Source organism: Emydura macquarii, unplaced genomic scaffold (genome assembly GCF_026122565.2).
Source record: "Emydura macquarii macquarii isolate MOO-44397 ecotype Brisbane River unplaced genomic scaffold, CSIRO-AGI_Emac_v2 contig_3506, whole genome shotgun sequence".
In the NCBI taxonomy this organism is placed as follows: Eukaryota; Metazoa; Chordata; order Testudines; family Chelidae; genus Emydura; species Emydura macquarii.
This window is the reverse complement of record NW_027133643.1, coordinates 57,307-71,758: the sequence shown is the minus strand read 5'-3', so window position 1 is coordinate 71,758 and position 14,452 is coordinate 57,307.

Here is a 14,452-nt window from a genome sequence, read left to right as displayed (position 1 = left end):
ATTGGCAGCGTTTAGCAGGGAGAGAGTTCCCAATTTCTCACCAGCAATTAGCCAGACTTCACTTGGCAGAGGACCCAGCATCCATGTGAGCTCATCTGCCCCTTTCCCACTGTGTCAGGGCTTAGCTGTGTTCTCAGGAAACCTCTAATTAAAGAGGATTAAGAAGAAACTTCCCAGGCGGGCAGGTGAGCCTGTCACTCCAGGATTTCTTTCACCTTCCCTCTGAAGTAGCTGGTGCTGGCCAGGATTGTCGGGGACGAGGATGCTGACCTAAATGGACCTCTGGCCTGATCCAGTCCATATTCCATCCAGGCCTGTGGTGCACGGTAGAAAGTGCACAACTGGCCACAGGACCGCCTAGGGGTTAGGCAGGTGTCGGCAGGTCACCTCCCCATTGAAAACATGGCCCGGCCCTTCAGCGCCCTGCTCCCAGGATTACCCGTCCTCCCCTTCAGCACATTGATTCTTGGCCTGTCAAGGTCTTATTCCAGTGGTGAAGGCCCTGACGGTGTAATGTCCTCTGGGGGTGGACCGGGGAACCCAGGACTGCGCTCTCCACCAAGTTCCGGACCGGGGCCTGATGGCGGGCAGCTGCACTCGACACCTTGGGTTGTCAAAAGCCACTGCCCCCCTTGGGACCACTTCCTACCCCTTTAGCTCTACAGAGTGAGTCACTTCAACCAAGTCTTCGGCCTGCACGCTCAGTCACTTATCGCCCCTCTGTAGGTTTCCACTGGCTAGTGCAGTCAGGCCTCAGGCAAGGACCTCCTGGGCAATGCTTTCCCCTCAAAGCCGCTGTCTGCCCCCTTCCACTGCCTGCCCTCTATGACCTGCTCTGCTTTGCTTTGCCTTGCTTCTCTTTTTAAGCTCTGCTTCCAGTGTGGCTGGGCGGGGCTGCCTGGGCCCAGAGTTGTTCCTTAACGCATGGCTCTCCAGGGTGGGGCTGGTATACCCCATCACAACCATTTATATTTTTAATCCATTCATCTGAATGGAAGGAGGTGAACATCCTGCAGTGCTGAAGGAACAGGTCCAAGACTATTTAGAAGGATTGGACATACACAAGTCCATGGGGCCAGGTGCAATGCATCCGAGGGTTCTGAGGGAGTTGGCTGATGTGATTTCAGAGCCATTGGCTATTATCTTTGAAAGCTCGTGGCAATTGGGAGAAGTCCCTGATGACTGGGAAAAAGCAAATCTAGTGCCCATCTTCAAGAAAGGGAAGATAGAGGATCCAGGGAATTACAGACCGGTCAGCCTCACCTCAATCCCTGGAAAAATCATGGAACAGGTCCTCAAGGAATCCATTTTAAGGTACTTGGAGGAGAGGAAGGCGATCAGGAACAGTCAACATGGACATGGGCAAGTCATGCCTGACCAACCTGATTGCTTTCTATGAAGAGGTGACTGGCTCTGTGGATGTGGGGAAAGCGGTGGACGTGATATACCTTGACTTTAGCAAAGCTTTTGATATGGTCTCTCACAGTATTCTTATCAGCAAGTTAAAAAAGCATGGGTTGGCTGAATGGACTGTAAAATGGATAGAGAACTGGCTAGAGCATATGGCTCAATGAGTAGTGATCAATGGCTCCATGTCTAGCTGGCAGCCAGTCACAAGCAGAGTGCCTCAGGGGTTGGTCCTGGGGCCGGTTTTGTTCAACATCTTCATTAATGATCTGGAGGATGAGGTAAATTGCACCCTCAGCAAGTTTGCAGATGACACTAAGCTAGCGGGAGTGGTAGATACCCTGGAAGGTAGGGATAGGATACAGAAGGACCTAAACAAACTGGAGGATTGGGCCAAAAGAAATCTGATGAGGTTCAACAAGGACAAGTGCAGAGTCCTGCACTTAGGACGGAAGAATTCGATGCACAGCTACAGACTGGGGACCGACAAGCTAGGCAGCAGTTCTGCAGAAAAGGACCTGGGGGTTACAGTGGATAGGAAGCTGGATATGAGTCAGCAGTGTGCCCTGGTTGCCAACTACCTGAAAGGCGGTTCTAGGGAGGATGGAGCTAGTATCTTCTCAGTGGTAGCCGATGACAGAACAAGGAGCAATGGTTTCAAGTTGCAGTGGGGGAGTTCTAGGTTGGACATTAGGAGAACGTTTTTCAATAGGAGGGTGGTGAAGCACTGGAATGGGTTACCTAGGGAGGTGGTGGAATCTCCATCTTTAGAGGTTTTTAAGATGCGGCTTGACAAAACCCTTGCTGGGATTATTTAGCTGAGGTTAATCCTGCTTTGAGAAGGGGGTTGGACTAGATGACCTCCTGAGGTTCCTTCCAACTCTAATATTCTATGATCTGCCATTTTAAGTGACCAATAAATTGGCTCGAATCCTCATATACACTTCCAGGCCATTTTATTTTTAATAAATAGTGATAACAATAGGAATTGTAAAGCACGAAGGATTCTTTCTCCAAGAATCAAGCAGCACAAATAATACTGAAGAGGTTTATTCACGATACCGGGAAGTCTGATAAATCAGCTTCAACTTCATGGTGTTACAGTGGTCAATTATATACCCTTTTTTATTGATTACATAGTATGTTTTAAATTCTTTATCTATTAACTTACAAATACAGACAGTGTCCCATCCGGAGAGAACAACAGTGATAATGGTCGTTACATACATGCAGAGACACTTTTAATCACTTTACTTACATCAAGGATGCTAGGGTTACACTCGGTGGGGGGTAGGTTGGAGGAAGAAGGGGGGGATCCTTACAGATAGGTGGCAGACAGTCAGAAATTCTAAAAGCAAATGTGCCGTTCTCATTGGAATTAGAATCACTAAGAGGACATCTGGCTTCCTGAGCCATCAGATGTTGACACTAGCCATTGTCCTTGAGGATCAGGTATGATCGTTAGCCATTTACATGAGTTTCGATTTATAACTTGTTAGCTGAAAACAATCTCAAGCCTTACAGAATCATTCAAATTCAGTGGCACATAAACACCCAAGAGACAGTGAGGCCCCACTGTGCCAGGCACTGTACGTAATAAGAGACCGCCCCTGCCCTAAAGAGCTTACGATGTAAATAGGCAAGACAGACAAAGGGTGGGAGAACAGTAGCATTATCATATCCAGTTTACAGCCAGGAAGCTGAGTTACAGCAAGAAGAAGTGATTTGTCCTAGGTCACACAGAAGTCTGTGGTGGAACTGGGAACTGAACCCCCGTCTGCTGAGGTCCAGCCCAGTGCTATAACTATAAAGCTATCCCTTATCACTTAGTCAATTAAGGTATGTCACCAGTGCAATTAAACACATGCAGCTGGCCTGGGTCTGCTGACTCATGTTTGTGGGGCATAGGCTATAGGGCTATTTAACTGCCGTGTAGACGTTCAGATGGTGTGAGGCAAAGTCATTCCCACCGAAAACTATTCGATATGTGAGTTCTGATGATGGAGGAAAGCTTTACAGTGATGGGTAAGTGACAAAGTGGCAGGCGTGATGATGCTGGTAATTGTAGTCGCAGATCTGCATGTAGACGTCTCTCAACACCTATTACAATAGCTTCATGGAATGTTAGAACTTTATGCAACAACCCTACCGCCAGCCAACCTAAGAAAGGCACAGCTCTTGTTGCAAGAGAACTGGCCAGGTATTGAGTTGACATTGCTACACATCAGTGAAACCAGATTTGCTGATGAAGAGCAACTGGCAGAGATGGGTGCAGCGTACACATTCTTCTCGGGAGGTTGACCCTCCCCAGAGCCAGGCCAACTGGATGTTGGCTTTGCCGTTAACAACTCCACTGCTTCCAAGCTTAAAAGTCTACTTAAAGGCATAAGTGGCATGTGGTTGCCATTGAAATATAAGCGGTATGTTACCATCATCAGTTTTTATGCTCCTACCATGACAGATGCTGACGATGAAAAAGAAAAGTTCTATGGTGACTTAGACAAACTCATCGTGTCGACATCGGTGTCAGATAAACTGATTATCCTGAGGGATTTTAACGCAAGTGTTGGCAACTGGCAGCCTGCCATTGGACAGCATGGGAGTAGGAAAGACACTTGCAATGGAACTCTGCTACTGTGTGAGTGCATCAAGTGCCAATTAGCAGTCATGAATACCTTTTTCCACCTGTGAAACAAAAAGAAAACCTCCTGGATACACCCAAGATCCAAATAATGGCAGCTTATCAACCACATCATTGCCAGCAGCAAGTTCTACAGGATGTACAAGTCAGTGCAGTCATGCGTGGGTGAACTTTTAGAAAGACCATCACATGATTGCTCCAAATTGTTATTAGTAATTCAACCAGAGTATCACAAGTCATCATCTAAGCCAATCAGATGACTCAACATAAAGTGATTACAAGATGAAGCAGAACTCTGTAATAACATTACAGCAGCTTTGTCTGAACCTGCTGGCTTGACTACTAGTGTTAAGCAAGTGAGCAACGTTTCACAACATGGTATATCAAGTTACTCTTGCCTTATTGAGTATAGGAAAACAATATGATCAAGATTGGTTTGACGAGCATGATCTAGAAATTCAACAGCTGCTCACTAAAAAACATGAGCTGCAGCGTCAAATTCTTCTGTCCCATATACCTGTAGGTATAGAATATACCATATACCTGTCCCACATACCTGTAGAAATCTGTGTCATGACATCTGTTGATGTTGGACACCTAGTGATCAGTGTGGATACCAGTGAGACACAATACACCAGCTTTGCAGATAAATAAGGTTTAATGTGCAAGGTTTTCTAGAGATATACTAGTTGAATGCAAAGCCTAAAATTAACTACAATATATCTTACGCACTAATCCTGGAGAGCTAAGCAGTCACTCAGAAGGCTTTATACTGGAACTGCTTTCTTCAGGGGCCCTGCCAGGGAGTCAGTGGCCTCTGGTCCAACCGACAGCACCTCCCGTGGAGTCAGATGTTGATGGAGTGTGCCCCTTTGTCTAAGTAGTGACTTCTTATACCCTTCCATAAACAGCTTTCACCTATTTACCTCTCTACTCATTATCATATGTACTAATTACCTGCATTGGGTTTTCACCCTTAACTACGTTCCATTCTCACCATGATAACTGGGGTTGTCAAAATAACATCTGGTGATAGGAGGGGCGGTGTAAAAATATGCCCCTTGGCAATGAAACAGTGTACCCCCAGATGTTCAAGGATAACTTGTTGTTCCCATCACTGTTATCTACGTGCCGCTGCAAGCATACAAGTTGTATATTTCGTCCTGTTATGTGCCATGGTATGCAGAAACTGAGACATCCGCAAAGTTACTCAGTAGTCCTATTCGTCTCTGCCAACCGGAAGATGTCATGCTAGAGGGGTCAGAATAGCCAAGCAAGCAACTGAAGCTATGCTAGGTCTGTAGGACAGTGGTCAAGCAACTCAAATCATACTGAGCCTCCAACAACATCTAATCTGAAATTAGACACATGCAGAATCAGTGGTGGAATGCTATGGCAGATGAAATCCAGGGTTATGCCGACCATCATGAGACCGAAGACTTCTCTTCTGCTTTGAAAGATATGTATGATCCTACACATACCACTACCACATACCACTACCTTTGAAGAGCGTGGATGGCCTAACACTGATCACTGGCTGTAGCCGGGAGGGCTGGTCCCCCTCTGAGGAGGACCCAGAGAGGGACACAGACCCACCCTGGCTGACAGAAGCCTGCCCCAGGGAAACACCTGACCGGAAGCAAGGGGGCGGGTCTAGGCCTTTAAAGGCCCCAGTGGCCCCACCTGACCGGAAGCAGGGGGGAGGAGCTAGGCCTTTAAGAGCCCGGCCGGCGAGCTCAGTTGAGAGGAGGCGGCCGAAGGGGAAGGACGCATCTCCTCCGGAGCTCCTAGCCAAGGCTGGGCCGGGGAGCCGGGCTGAGAGGGAGTGGCTGGCCTTAAACCCAGCCTGGGGATCGACTGAGGCCTCTCCCAGGTACCCTACGGCCTGGGAGTTGGAGGGACCGCCAGAGACCCCCTCGGCCTGGGAGCCGGAAGAAGGCCTGTCGGGGCTCCCAGCGGACTACGAGCCGGAGGAGAACCCCCCGGAGACACCCGGGGCTTGGGAGACAGAACCAGACCTGCCAGAGCAGTGCCGAGCCTGGGACCCCGAGGATCTACCGGCTCTGCCCGAGGCCTGGGGGCCACAGGACCTGGAGGAGCTACCCCCTGAAGATGAGCCCATGGAGCTACCTGATCTGCCGCCTGTGGACAATGAGGGCCTAGCCGGTCTACCCTACCTCAGCGACCCAGAGGAGACAGGTACCGGGGGTTTCGGGGAGGAAGAAGCCCAGGGATAGCCGCACGATAGTGGCTGAGTCAGGGGCAACCTGGGCGGTGTGTTGCGGCTGGAGCCCCACCGACCCAGCGGCAAACGCTGTTGCCGCTATCAGGGCCCTGGGCTGGGACGCAGTGGAGACGGGCGGGCCTGCGTCCCCCTCCCCCCTTCCCTACCCTCCGTGAGGAAGCCTTCCCCGCCGTGCCGCTCCAGAGAGCGGTTTGCACCAGCCAGCCCTGCTTGAGGGCCTGGCTATAAACTGCTGCCTCGCCAGCCCTGCTTGAGGGCCTGGCTATAGACTGTTTGCCTCGCCAGCCCTGCCTGAGGGCCTGGCTATAGACTGTTTGCCTCGCCAGCCCTGCCTGAGGGCCTGGCTATAGACTGTTTGCCTCGCCAGCCCTGCCTGAGGGCCTGGCTATAGACTGTTTGCCTCGCCAGCCCTGCCTGAGGGCCTGGCTATAGACTGCCTGCCTTGAGAAAGGCGCAAGACGGCTCCCAGTGGGAGGTAGCCGGGAGGGCTGGTCCCCCTCTGAGGAGGACCCAGAGAGGGAGCCAGACCCGGACGCTGCTCCCCGATTCCAGGGACACGTCCACACGGGCAAAGGAGAAATCTTTCAGAGGTGGCGACAGCATTTCAGTGATCTTTGGAACACACCATCCAAAGTTACAGACAAGGCTCTAATAAGAGTAGTGGATCAGCCCATATGTGATGACAACATGGACACAGCCCTGTCCCTTGATGAAGTCAGCACTTCAATCAGTGATCTGATGGCATTCCTGCAGAAATATTGAAGTATGGAGGTGGGATCCGGCTGAAGTGACTGCATGAGTTCTTACTCCATATATGGAGTACTGAAGACATACCACATGACTTTAAAGACACCACCATTGTCACATACAAGAGGAAAGGTGAAAAGTCTGACTGTGAAAACAACAAGAGTCCTGTAGCATCTGAAAGACTAACAAATTTCTGTGGGCACAAGCTTTCGTGGGCTGCAACCCACTTCGTCAGATGTAAATTCGTTAGTCTTTAGGGTGCTACAGGACTCTCGTTGTTTTTGCTGTATACAGACTAACACAGCTACCCCTCTGAGTCTGACTGTGGTAACTATCATCGTATTTCGTTACTCTCCATGGCTGGAAAGCTTGTGACTAGTGTACTCTTTGATCTTCTGCTATGTAACATCACTAATCGTGTCCTACCAGAGTCACAATGTGGTTTTAGGCAACACAAGGAATGGCAGACATGATATTTGTAGCCTGTCAGATGCAGGAGCAATGCAGAGAACAGCAATGGGACTTTTTCACTGTCTTTACTGACCTGGCTAAAGTACTTGAGACTCTTAGTAGACCTCGGCTGTGGCAATTATTACGTAAGTTTGTTGTCCAGAAATATTCACTGACATTCTGAGGTTGCTTCATGATAGACTCATAGACTCTAAGGTCAGAAGGGACCAATATGATCATCTAGTCTGACCTCCTGCACAACGCAGGCCACAGAAACCTCACCCATCCACTCCTGTAATAGACCCCTGACCTATGACTGAGTTATCAAAGTCCTCAAATCATGGTTTAAAGAATTTAAGGTACAGAGAATCCACCAGCAAGTGAGCCGTGCCCCATGCTACAGAAGAAGGCGAAAACCCCCCAGAGCCTTTGCCAATCTACCCTGGGGGAAAATTTCTTCTCAACCCCAAATATGGTGATCAGTTAAACCCTGAGCATGTGGGCAAGACTCACCAGCCAGACACTCAAAAAAGAATTCTCTGGAATAACTCAGAATCACCCTATCTAACATCCCTTCACAGGTCATTGGCATATCTACCACCAGTAGTTAAAGATCAGTCACTTGCCAAACTAGCTCATCCATGCTTGGATGAGTCTGCGTAGATAGTGTTCTGCCTGAAACCATTTCCTATTGCTAATGGTATCAAGCAGGGCTGTGTCAATCTCTTCTGTGCAGCAATGGTCAGTGATGCTTCAAGAGACCAGAATGCTGGCATCAGGATACATTTCTGATCCTCTGGACAGGCTGCGATCTTCCACAAAGGTCTTCGAGGTGATTGTTCATGAGCTGCTGTATGCCGATGACTGTGCTTCAGAAGCACATACTCTAGAAGACATACAATAGATTACAGACAGATTCTCAGCCTGCAGAAAGGTACGTGCTGACAATCAATCTGAAAAAGGACAGAAGTTCTGTGTCAAACCAAAAGTCACCATCAGCAACAAAGAACTGAATGCTGTTACAGACTTCTGCTATCTTGATAGAACATTGTTCAATGGTGTTACTATAGATAAGGAGCTAAGTTGTATCAACAAAACCAGATCATCACTGGGCAGACTATCAGACAGAGTCTGGCGGCAACGTGGTGTTAAGCTTCAAATCAAATTAAAAGTCCATAAAGCACTTGTGCTGTCCAACTGGTCGTATGGGTGTGAGACCTAGACCTGCTATAAGCATCACATTAAGCTTCTAGATAAGTTCCATTTATGACATCTGCATGCCATATTCTGCATCAAAGGGGAGGATAAAGTTACCAGTACTGAGGTTCTGGAAGTAGTCATTGCACGGGGATTGGAGCCAGGCTTATTGCATCACAGGTATTCTGGGTTGGTCATATGTTGAGGAGGGATGACACCCGAATGCCAAAGCAGTTGATATATGGTGAAGCGAAAGTGGGAAACCGCATACGGGGCAGCCAGAAGAAACATTTCGAGGGCACACTGAGGCATAACTTGAAACAGTGCAACCTTGAAGCTGGCAGCTGGGAGTTGTCAGCAACGGCTAGGCTCTGCTGGCGAGAAGAAGTCAACAACGGGATGACCCCAGCTTGGGATGAACCGCTGTATGGATTTTGAGGCACAAAGGCTGAGTCGTAAGCAGCAGCGGACTCAGCAGGCATAGGCTGGAAACCCTTCCTCAGCCCCCAGCTACCGGTGCACAAGGACTGCCACGCACGGAACCGTCTTTTGAGTCACAATCATGCTCACCAGACGTAAAACCACCATCTTCAGTCAGGAAGGGCAACAAGATGCAGCTGACTCCAGCTCAGTATCCGGGAGCACCAGGGGCCAGAACTTTTAGCCTGTCATATAATAACCCTCCCTGCTGAGGTCACTTCTGCTCGGTCCCTCCTCCTTCTCATCCTCCCATCGTTTCCACACACTCACTGCTCACTTCCCGGGTGTCTACTCTTCCTGTGTGTGTAGTGGGCTCTTCACCTCTGTCCCGGCACGAGGCCGGCAGTTGCCTCTACACAGGAGAGGAGCAGCCATTTCTTGTCACAGCATCGCATCTGCCCACACCCCACACACCGGGCTCCCCTTGGCTGGAAGAGTGTGGTGGGGGGGAATCAGCAGGTGTTTCTTCTAGAGGACTATGAAAGTATTTAGCCTTTGTCCACTGTTAAGAGTCTCTTCTATGTGTGCCATTGTGATCAGCCCTTAAAGGTTATGTCTATACTGCCATGTAAGTCCTGGCTTTGTAGAACTCAAGTCAGCAGACCCTGGCTTTCTTAACCTAGAGTTTGAGCGTCTACACTCATTTGTAACCTCGGGTTAGGAAGTGCAGAACTCTTGGTCCTGAACTGGGGCTGCAGCGTCTACCCTGAACTATTCGAGCCTGAGTCCAACCCCCCCACATCCCAGACTTCCTGGCAACTGCGTAAAATGTGGCTGCGCCAGCCCTTTGTTCATGGTGCAATTTGACTCGCCACCAAACTTGACTGTCCAGAGAACAAAGAAAGTTGGATCCTGAGTTACTTCTGGGGGACTCCCAGTGTCCACCCCCATGGGATCCTCATACTCAGTCTGAGCCCTGAGTTAGCATGAGTCTGAGTTTAAACCCTGGGTTTACATTGCAGTGGAGACATACACTAACACAAATTAATGAACCCTCACACCTCCTGGGTTTGGGGGGTGTTTGGAACAGGGGTTTTGGTTTTGGCCCACTATAAAAATAAGATCCATTAGTGCAATGTGGACCCTGATCAAGTTTCAGATTGGAGGCTTGTCTGTTTTACTGATAGGTAAACTGAGGCACTCAGACACTTGATTCATCTATATTAAGGCCAGAAGGGGATCTGATGATTTGCTCTGATCAACACAGGCCATAGCATTTTACCGGGGGATTCCGGCAGTGGAGGGAATCATTCTTCCCTGCTATGTACATAGAACTATTGAGTCTGATAGTCTTGTGGGTAGACAGGGGTGACCTTCATAAGATTGTTTATGCAGTAAAAAAAATCTCTGACATTGCCCTGTAGTACCCCCAGTGCTCTGATGGCTTATTGACACAAATCAGTCACGTTCCTCAGTGAGTGTATTTTACCAGATTCTGCTGCTTCCCTTAACCTTGTGTATAAAAGCCTCAGGGAGGTATACTGAGATTCTGCAAACATACAAAGCCAAATTCAGTTTGTAAGCACCCTGTTCGCACCAGGGCTGACCTGGGCCCATAATGCAAAGAGCAATGAATTATTTAGGGGTTCTCTGTGCCCTGTTTTGTTTCAGTATAAATTGTGAGGTTATTAGCATGAGTATTTCTAGAGCCTCACAGACATGAAGGGCCAAAAATTTGGCTGGTTTAAAATGGCGCAGCCCCAGTGAAATCAGTGGAGCTGTGCCAATCCACACCAGCTGAAGATCTGACAAAAACTTTTCTGCATTTACAGCTCTTTACCCCCAGAAGGGTCAGAAAGGTACTTCTAAATGGAAGATTTCATATTTTTAAAAGAATATAGAAAAATCCACACTAAACCCAGGGCCTTGGAGTGACCAGGAAAACTGATCCATCCCTTACCAAACATAGCAGCTTTCCACCCAGTTGGCTTCTTCATTTGTTGTATAACTAATGATAGTTTATGTGGAACCCAAGCCAAATCGAGATGGTTTGTGTTAAAGTCCAAGGGTGATTTAAATGATTGTTTCAAGTAACAAAAGAAATAACGCAGACTGCAGCCAATCTGCACTAGAAAGTTTTATTGGGAGCTTAATATTTGCTAGGTATTTATATTTGATATGTTACTCATTTTGTATTTACCAACCAGCTCGTAGTTTATACCATGTGTTCTTAAATGATTATGCCATAAACCTGAATTTAAATAATTAAAGAATCACGGCCCTGTAACATAACCACAGACTCACGGGCATGTGACTTGTTCCTCTGTAGTCACATTTCTTGGATGAATTAAGGCTCTTTGCAGTGTCCCAAAGAATAAATCTGTTCCAGTTGGTCGTCCAGTTGGTTGGCACGTTGGTTTTGAGAGAGAATTGTGTTGTGAAACAGTAATGATTTATAGTAAGTGTATGTGGAAGGCAGGTGTAACCTTATGGCTATATGCAAAGTGTGTATTCCTGGGATGATAGGGCCGCTCTGCTTCCTTTTAGTGTTCTTTTGCCTTGCAAAATTGCAAGGGGCATCCTTTGAAACAACTCCAGTCAAGCAGCATCTCTTGGCTACTCACCAGACCGCTCTGAGCAGATCCAGCCACAGCGTCCCCATGGCGTGTTAGCCTCCGCAGTAGGAACAGAGTCCAGGCACTCTCCTTATCTTGGGGGTCCTTCTGGTCTCAGTTCCTGGCTTGTGTTCTGAAACCTGGAGCCTTCTCCACCCTGCTCACCTCCTCTGCTCTTGGCCGGTCCATCCCCCCGCCTCCCTGCTCCTGCCCAAAACTACTCTGTGACTCTCAGTCATCTCCCTGTGAGTCCCTTCATAATCTTCCAGACCCTTGGTCAAGTGACTCCTGGAACAGACTCAACAGATGATCACAAATCTCTCCTAGGCCACTTCATTGCCTGGCATCCTCTCCTATCTGGGCTATTGTTGAGTATGTTTGTATCTGACTAGAGGACCATCCCGAGTTAATGACCCTCTGTAGTCAACCCTGTCGGAATTTCAGTCCAACCTGGAGATAAAGAGGGAACAGAGAAGGCAGCATGTAGAGCCCCCGTATTGAAAATGGAGCTTGCTGAAGATACACACAGAGAGTTCAGAATCTCACACGGAATTCGTAAGTTTTACACACGTCCCAAAGAGTCATAACCTGACAATCAGCAGAGTTCCTTGTGGTCTAGTGGCTAGGGCACTGAACCAGGAGACATGGGTTCTCCTTCCACTTCTGCTACTGACAGACTGCATGACCTTGGGCAAGTCACTTCCCCTCAGTTTCTCCCCTCTCCCATCTTTGTCTGTCTTGTCTAGCTAGATTACAAACTCATCAGGAGAGGGATTGTCTCTCACCATGTGTTTCTACAGTGCCTGGCCCAGTGGGGCCTCAATCTCTGTTTCGTTCTCCAGGCACTGCTGTAAAGAAATAATATTTCAGCCTTCTCAGCACTAAAGGGATGAGGACATTGCATAAGGCACAGCAAAAGCCACAAGCCGCCATGGGATGAAGGGAGGGGGATCTGAGAGCGTGAATCCTGATACATTTATATTTGGAAGCCGAATGTGCTAATAAAACGACATTAAGATATTTTTTTTAATGCTCGCTATTTAATATATGCATCCCTGACACAGCTGTGAAATCACAAGATAATTTAGATACAGATAAATTGATAACAGGTTTCACACTTGAATGTAATCCTTACAAACATTGATTAAATTACTCGCTGGCTAGCTAAGATCCTTGTTCTGCCACACACAAATTTGCTTGGGGCTTGTGTACTGTAAAAAAGTTGTACCACTTGGACTATGTTAGCACAGATAAAGTGGGACAACTCCCCTCCCTTGTGTGAATGCAGTTATAGGGGTGTAAATGTGCTCTGTACCAGTATAGCTGTTCCTGTATGGGAAGGGAATAACTATACAGGCATAAGGCTCCTTAATATGGTGTTAATGCATCCACATTAGGGCTTTTGTATAACCTTTTGAGTGTAGACCAGGGCTTGGACTCTCCTTAATTTAGTTATCTGAAGGGCTGAATCAGGCAGTACCATGACAACAGATAAGCCTTTCAGAGTCTGCTTGCATTGCCCTTTGACTGGAAGATAGGGGAGGATTAAAGAGAGAGGCAACTTCTGTGTAAGGAACCCGCCATTGTATTTATGTCCTGTCAAGAAGCCTTTGATGTGCCCAGTGCCCAGACAGCATGCCTGGGTCCCGATCCCTGACACTCATGTAAATGAGCAATGATTATCATTCCTGCGGTGTAGGGCCAGTTCCTATTAAGCATAGCATCGCCCTGGGGGGCAGAGTGGAGGCACGGTACCCCCGTGGGAATTGTAGAGCATGCCTGTCGCTTGGCGGACAGGGGGAAGTGCATGTACTGCTGCACCTCTTCTGAAGCACACCCGTACTATGCCCTGTCCACCAGTCTCGCTCTCTCAGAGGGAAGCGGTCCCTGCCCAGGGGCTGGAAATCTGGCAGGCCTGTGTGCGGAGTGTACAAGGGGAGAGGGAGAGAAACTCTTTTTATTCTCTCCTCCCTCCTTCACCCCTAGTGTGAGAAACTAACCTGTTGGCAAGTCTCTAAGAGCTGGGCAGTGGAGTGCATAGGTGGGGGGGCGCAAGCCACCCCCAATAATCGTCGGGGATACAGAACTCCTCCAGCCTGGGGGGAGAGCAAGATCCCCGGGGGCTGGAGGGGAGGAAGGGGCACAAAATTTGGCTTTCCAAAAGGAGTCAGATTTAAACTCCTGTGCATGCCCTGGAGCTGAGAGCCTCTCCTCTTCTTCTCCTCTTCTGTACAACACTGAACCCTTGCTAAAATAGTGTGATGATCAGTAGAAATATACAGCTGTGTCTCCATGGTCTTTCCCTCCCCACTTCTCAATATTTTTGGAGTTAAATCACAAAGAAGAGTTAGCAAAGCTACTTCACACAGCCTTTGTTTTGACTAGAACTGACTGAGGAAACTTCAACAGGAATCGTTGCTTTTGACAGAATTTTGTTTTGGGGGGAAAAAAAATCTATTAAAGTTTTTCAACATCGCTACAGGTTTAGATTTTTTTATTTCAGAATAGCGTTTTGTTTCATAGAATCATAGAATATTAGAGTTGGAAGGGACCGTCGTCTAGTCCAACCCCCTGCTCAAAGCAGGACTAACCTCAGCTATATCATCCCAGCCAGGGCTTTGTCAAGCCTCAGCTTAAAAACCTCTTATTTTTATTTTATTTTATTTTATTTAACCTCTTTTTATTTTATTTAAAAGCCAAACCCGGAACAAAAAGTTTTGATGATCTCAG